The following is a 7,563-nucleotide window of genomic DNA, read 5'->3' as shown; positions in this document are numbered from 1 at the left end:
AGCGCCCTCCCATGTCTGTAGGCTGCAGAGTCCTCAACAACCTCCCCACCCAGCTCCGAGACGAAGAACAAGGGCTTTGGATTCAGGCTGATCCTGGCTCCACCATCCACTGGCTGTGTGACTGGGGGCAGATGCTTCCACCTCTCTGAACATTTTACCTCACCTGTAAAATAGGGCCACCCCCATGGAACTGGGTTAAAACCGAGTGGCACAGAGGGCCAGGAATTCAGCAAGAACCAAATACAGGAGATAGTCAATCTTTTCATTATTGCCATTGACTTTCAGACAATGCTTGGCTGCCCCTTTCCTCTCTTCTGCCCTTTTCCCCTCACTGGAACCTAGAAGACAACTCACCCATCAGGAGACTAGCAGGAACCGAAACCACCCCCTACACTCATCTCATATCTGCTAGGACTCAGGGAAAGGGAGGGGGCTGGCACTTCCGGAGATTCATCCCACTGTGCGCCCGCTCTGTGCTCCCCTTTTATAAATCACCAAGCCCACTCCCCCACCCCACCCCACTGTACAGATACAGAAACTGAGGGTAAGTGGAGCCAGTCCTGACGCTGAGAACCAGGGCCGCAGGGTCCAGATTCACACCCAGCCTGTCCCTCTGTGCCCTGCGGGAGATGAGTCAGAGGCACAGTGGCCTTGGGGCTCGAACCCAGGTCTCACTTCCTACAGCGGCTTCATTCCCCTTTGAGAGGCTGATTCATGCTCACTTCCCTGGAGCTGCGGGGAAGCCGGGGCTGCGAGTCATCCTCCTCTGCTGAGCTATCTTTGGATTTCCCTCCAAGTCCGCAGCCAGCCGCACCCCTCAGCCCTGCTAAACTGGGGCCTGCACCACCCACTGCCAGGCTGCCCTTCCTCGCCACCAGCCCACCTGGGGAGTAAGGGAGACAGGCGCTCGATGGAACCTCTGAAGACATTTCCAACAGCCTTCCCTACTCACAGTGTCGCCTGGTAACCTGCCAAACTCATTCATCTGGGACCACTCTTTCTCCGTCCCCCTCCCGCCCCCCTTCAGCTGGCAAACTCCTTCCTACTCCTCCTTTAGGCCTTGGCTTAGATGTCCCCGCCTCCAGGAAGCCCTCTGAAGCTCCCATAGCCCCATGAGCCTGTTCACAATATTTACTGGACCCAGCACCACGTTAAGCCCTTTGTATAACCCATCTTACAAATCTCTACAAAAGGAGGCAAAGTGGGCACTGCGGGTCCCATTTTATAGATGAGAAAACTGAGATGAAGAAAGCTGCTCAGAACCACAGCAAAGAGGTGGGTGAGCTGGGATTTGACCCAGGCAGCCTGGCTCCAGCGCCCCAGTGCTTAGCCAACTGGTCTATTCAGATCATCACACCATATTTTCATTTTTGTTCATATTGTGTCTTCAATGCCACGTGCAGGGCCTCATATGCACAGTAAATCTCTAGTGTGGCCCAAAGCCCCTCACCTTCTACCCCATGTTGGCTTCTGCTGAGACAAGGGAGGGGCTTTATGACTAAGAAACTTAAGAACACGTGAGAGACCCCAGTTCTGCATTATCTCGGCTCTGCCCCCACCTACCTGCTCCCATTCTCCTCTGTGGGTACAGGTCCTGACCCCTCCCCCTCTTCTGGCAGAGTTTGCCCTCCTCTCACAGAACTAGCACTTCCTGAAGGCCCTGGCCGCCGGGCTGCAGGCATGAGTCAGAGGCTCTGTCCTTGAGGGGCTCAGTCTCTGGGTAATTTCTGGCTACTTCCCCCTCCTACTTCTGTTCTGCCTGTACTCCCACGAGAGGACTGGGTGGAAAAAGAGGGTCCAGAGAGGAGTGGACGCTTACCAGGACCAGAGAACCAATCAGGAGCTGAGGTGGGGGCCAAGCTCTGGCCTCTCTCCCTCCATGGACCCACCCTCACCCCTGAAGACCTTCCTAGTGATACCCAGACCTGACAGCCCTGCCCTTGCTCAAAAACCTTCCATGGCTCCCTCCTGCCCTCTCTTGGTCTAGCTCCTAAGCCTAGCTCATGTTTCCTTTTATTAAGATCCATTTTACATAGACTACACAAATTTTAAATGCACTCAGTGAATTTTTACAAATGCATTCACCAGAGTAGCTATTACTCAGATTCAGCTGGGCGTTTCCAGCCCCTTAAAAGCCCTCCTGTCCCAGCCAACACCTTCCTCCACCCTCAGTTTACTTCTTGGGTTCTCCAGTGGCTGTGAGATCCATCCATCCACTCCTCCTTTCTGCACTGCAGAACAGTGTTCCATTGTGTTAACACATCCACACGCCTCGCCTGGGGGGCTCTTTATTTTATTTTATTTATTTTTTATTTTTTTAAATATTTTTATTTATTTTTTACAGAGAGGAAGAGAGAGGGATAGAGAGTTAGAAACATCGATGAGAGAGAAACATTGATCAGCTGCCTCTTGCACACCTCCAACTGGGGATGTGCCCGCAACCAAGGTACATGCCCTTGACCGGAATCGAACCTGGGACCTTTCAGTCCGCAGGCCGACGCTCTATCCACTGAGCCAAACCGGTTTTGGCTGGGGGGCTCTTTAGATGCTGCCCCCCACTTTAGACCCCCACCCCCTTTCCTGGCTGCTAACTATTATGCAGCCAGTTCCCACTTATGGATTTTCCTCACATCAAGCAATTCTCAGACACCAGCTGGGAGTCTTACAAGACTAGATAACATAATGAGATTTTGTTGAATAGTGTGGACGGAAAAGGGGTCATATACTAAACCAGACAAGCTCTGAGGAGGCCTGCATGACATCCAAAAGTAACCACATAGGATGGTTTGAAATGAGAGCTTCCTAACTAGAAGTGAGTCATGGAGGGCAGTCATATCCTAAGCCAGTATTTTCCTTGACAAAGGTCAATTTTTACCTTAACTGAGCCTGTCTATTGTCTTTTTGCATCTACGATAACATACCTTTGGGATGTCAAAACAATCCCTCTTTTTCTAGACCCCTCCAGGACAGAGCCCTCTGACTTGCCACTAGAGCCAGAAACCCTTCATGCCATCGTGTTCCCTGAATACCATCTCTCCGTGCTGTAAATGTTAATGGTTAACTATCGTGTACCCACCAATGTAAAAGAAGTGTTTGTCTCTCCAGTTTACTCTTTATCCAATCTCAGAACGTTCCTCTGGCTTGGCTTTCTTTTTCCCGCCTCCCTAGTCTACCACCAATGAATTTCATGTAACCGTTCTTTCTTCTCCTCCTTTGATTGTAATGTATAAAATAAACTGCAAAACTGCCACTCTCAGGGGCATTTTCTCAATCCATTGAGATTTTGTCATAGCCTAAGCCAGCAATTATGGTCAGTTTGGCTCAAACGGACTCATAGCCATTTTCCACAGATTTAGACATTTCTTACATTGACAACAAAAAACTATTCTGATACTCTCTAGAAAAGAGCCAGATTCCACAGGATAAGGGCTCAGTCCCACAAGACTGTCCCCCCACTTCAGCCACCAATTTCAAGTCCAGGTTGTCACCTTGCTTCTGACTGGCTATAAATCAGAGGCTCCAACAACCCGCTCCCTTGGATTCCATTAATTTGCTAGAGTGGCTTATAGGAACATTTTACTTACTAGAACATCAGCTTATTATAAAAGGATGTAAACCAGGAACAGCCAGGTGGAAGAGAGGCAAGGGGCAAGGTAAGGGGAAAGGGCTCGGAGCGTCCATACTCTGAGCATGCCCCTCTCCTGGCATCTCCATGTAGTAACCTACCGGAAGCTCTCTTAACCCCGCCTTTTGATTTTTTTATGCAGGCTTCATTACTTAGCCATAGTTGATTAAGTCATTGGCCATTTAGCAATTGATTCGACCACTAGCCCCTCTTCCCTCCCAGGAGATGGGGTGGAGGGATTGTGGAACTAAAAATCCCAAGACTGTAATCATATGGTTGGGTCTCCTGGCACCCAACCCCCATCCTTGGGTTACATAGGGGCTTTCCGAAAGTCACCTTATTACCATAACAAGACACCGTTATCACTCTCATCTCGGAAAATGCCAAGGGTCTGAAGGGTTTGAAGGGTTCTGGGGGGGCGAGGGGTGGGGAAGGAACAGGAGGAAGACCAAATATCTATTTATTGTAAATCACAGTATCACACCTGCTGCCATGAGGCTCCTCTTGCTTCCCAAACATTCTTTGCCTTAACTGCCCACCACGCTCCTCTCCCTCTTGCCCCACCCACTTAGAACAACCATCACCAGTATTTGTCCAGTTCTTTATTCAGATCCATAAAGAAAGCCGTATTATCTACGTCAACATCAGACTGAAAGTCCAAAGACCTGTTTTGAGCTTTTATGCTGTGTGGAATAGCTGCCAACATATAAAAACCACGGGAGTGGTTTTTACAATTTGGAGGGGATGTCAAAGAGTAAGACTTTCCTTTCTTTTACAAGGATGAGCAGGCCCTACTTCAATTCCAGCCCCTCTCTCCACCCTGTCGCATCCCCCGCCCCCCTCACCTTTTGGAGGAGCCGGTTCCCAAATCTCTTCCTCTATCACTCCCATCAGCATACCAACAAGCTGTGATTTCTCCCATCTTAAAAACATCCCACTACAGCCGAAACCGGTTTGGCTCAGTGGATAGAGCGTCGGCCTGCGGACTGAAAGGTCCCAGGTTCGATTCCGGTCAGGGGCATGTACCTTGGTTGCGGGCACATCCCCAGTAGGGGTTGTGCAAGAGGCAGCTGATCGATGTTTCTCTCTCATCGATGTTTCTAACTCTCTATCCCTCTCTCTTCCTCTCTGTAAAAAATCAATAAAATATATTTTAAAAAAAAAAAAAACAAAAAAAAAAAACATCCCACTACAGCTTTAAGCACCGTAGAGCCTCCATTATCCTTAAAGTTCACTATGTATTCACCAAACTGCAAAACATCTGGACTTGAAATTCAGTCTTTACTTTAGATATCGTAAAATAACCAGCATGAAAAAGAACCAGTAGGAAATCAGTTCTGGTAGAGCAACATCCTATTACATGCATCAGGGAAGACCTCCACAGCCAGAGAGCTAAAGAAGCCAGACGCACAGAAGACCTGCCGTCAGGTTTCATTTCTATGAAGTTCAAGAGCAGGCACAACTAATCTGGAGGGACTGGCATCAGCTCAGTGGTTGCTTCTGGAGTGGGGGAATGGCCAGGGAAATGCACACAGGGCCATTTCTGGGTATTTGGAAATGTTAGTGGTTATATGAGTATATATATTTATAAAAAATTCAATGACCGCCCTGACTGGTTTGGCTCAGTGGATAGAGCATCGGCCTGCGGACTGAAGGGTCCCAGGTTCGATTCCGGTCAGGGGCATGTGCCTTGGTTGTGGGCACATCCCCTGTGCAGGAGGCAGCTGATCGATGTTTCTGACTCTCTGTCTCTCTCCCTTCCTCTCTGTAAAAGATCAATAAAAAATATATATTTTAAAAATTCAATGATCTATACCCAAATCCGTGCCCTTTATGCACTTTACATTTAAGTTACACTTCACTGAAAAAAAGTAAAAGAAAAGTAAGTACTTACAAACTTCTTCTAGAATCTGTATCACGCTATTGAGACGTTTCCATAACATAGACGGAGGGATAAAAAAGCTGTTGTTTTCATTGTGGTCCCCACATCCACCTGCCGCCACTGCCCTGTGTCTCTGCTCTCTAGTGGAGACCTTCTCTTTGGAACCCTCTGTTCCCTTGGCACCAGGTTATCACCTCTTTTGATGTTCCTCTTCCTCTCTAGGATGCTGGTCCTTTCCCTGTCCCCAAATGTGGGCGGCCCGATGGCCTGGTCTCTCTATCCCCTCAACCTCGATGGCTTCAGAAAAACTCAGGGCTTTAAATATCATCTCTATATTAACAGCTCCAAAATTTAGCATACTGTAGTTATTGGTAAAATGATGAGCGATCTGAAATTCGCTTTAAAAGAAAAACTGCAGAAAAGAGTATGCTTTTATGTGGGAAGGGGAAATGGAAGAAAAAAGACAAGTAAAATGTAGATGACTGTCAGTACTCAGTGATGGGTATGTGGGTGTTCTTTATCATAATACCTTTGTGTGTGTTTTTAAAAAGTCAGTAAAAATTCTGAATCTACAAACCCTGGTTTCTCTCCCAAACTGTGACTACTTACTTGGTGTCCAATGTGCATCTCAAAGTTAAGAAGTTCAAAGGCTGTCGATTTCCCATCAAGACTACTTCCCATCTTGATAAAAAGCATCACTTTCCATCCAGGCAGTCAGTTCCAAAACCTTTAGGATAACTTATAAGTCATCCCTGATTCATGCTTCCTCTCACACAACCCTCTTCCTGAGTCACCATCATCTCTTGCCCAGGCAGGGACATCAGCTTCCTCATCTCCTGTTTCCACCCCTGCCCAGCTGCAGGCCATTTTCCTCAAAGCAACCGGCATTTTCACTTAACTTTTAAAAAATAGATAATAATCACATGGTTCAAACACATAAAAGTCTTAACAAGTCTTCCTCATAGCCCTGATCCACATCTGTCTGTAACCCTCACCTCCACAGGCAACCACCATTATTAATTTTTGGTGTTTGCTAGAGAAATCTTTACAAAACATACACAACACACTGGTCCTTGCTCACAGCCCTCCAATGGCTTTCTGTTACACTTAGAAGTTAATTCCAAAGCCCTTACAGTGGTCTGCAAATTCTATATAATCTAGTTTCTCTCTGTACCTCCATCCCTAAATGATCCTGCCTCTCTTCCCCTGGCCCTACTCGTCACTCTGGTCACCCTGACAATCTTTTTTTTTTTTTTTTAATTTTAAATATATTTTATTTATTTATTTTTTACAGAGAGGAAGGGAGAGGGATAGAGAGTTAGAAACATTGATGAGAGAGAAACATCAATCAGCTGCCTCCTGCACACCCCCTACTGGGGATGTGCCCGCAACCAAGGTACATGCCCTTGACCGGAATCGAACCTGGGACCCTTGAGTCTGCAGGCCAACGCTCTATCCACTGAGCCAAACTGGTTAAGGCACCCTGACAACCCTTAAATAGCCAGGCCCACTCCACCTCCTCAGGTCTTTCCACTCCCTGCTCTTCAGCATCTTTATATGGCTCATTTCCTTACCTTCTGCTCCGAAGTCACCTCCTCGGAGCAGCCTTCCCTGACCACCTGTCATTCTCAGTTCCCTTATCCTGATTTTTTTTTTCTTCCAAGTATCTTTTACCTGACATCACCTACCCCACTAGAATATCTGCTCCCAAAGGTCAGGTGCTCTGTCCTATTCACTATAGGATTTCCAAACTACTGCCATGTCCAGCAGATGACTAGAGTTCCATAATTCATTCAATATACAAATGAATAAAATGAACAGGGAAATTAAGAAGTGAACAGGTAATTTGGCAACGACTCTCAAAATTCCCCAAACATCTGTCCTTTGAACCAGCAATTCTACTTCAAACAAAAGATTTTCTACTGATAATACTTATCACGTACATGCAATCAAGATATACAAGGACATAAATTACAGCAAACGTTTGTAAGTGCAAAAGTTCGGAATACGAGCACTCTTTGGGTACCTGACTGACTCACCACTAGGCAGCCTGCCC

This window comes from Eptesicus fuscus, chromosome 21, assembly GCF_027574615.1.
Source record: "Eptesicus fuscus isolate TK198812 chromosome 21, DD_ASM_mEF_20220401, whole genome shotgun sequence".
Lineage (NCBI taxonomy): Eukaryota > Metazoa > Chordata > Mammalia > Chiroptera > Vespertilionidae > Eptesicus > Eptesicus fuscus.
The sequence above is the reverse complement of the archived record's forward strand: the minus strand, read 5'-3'. Positions refer to the sequence as shown.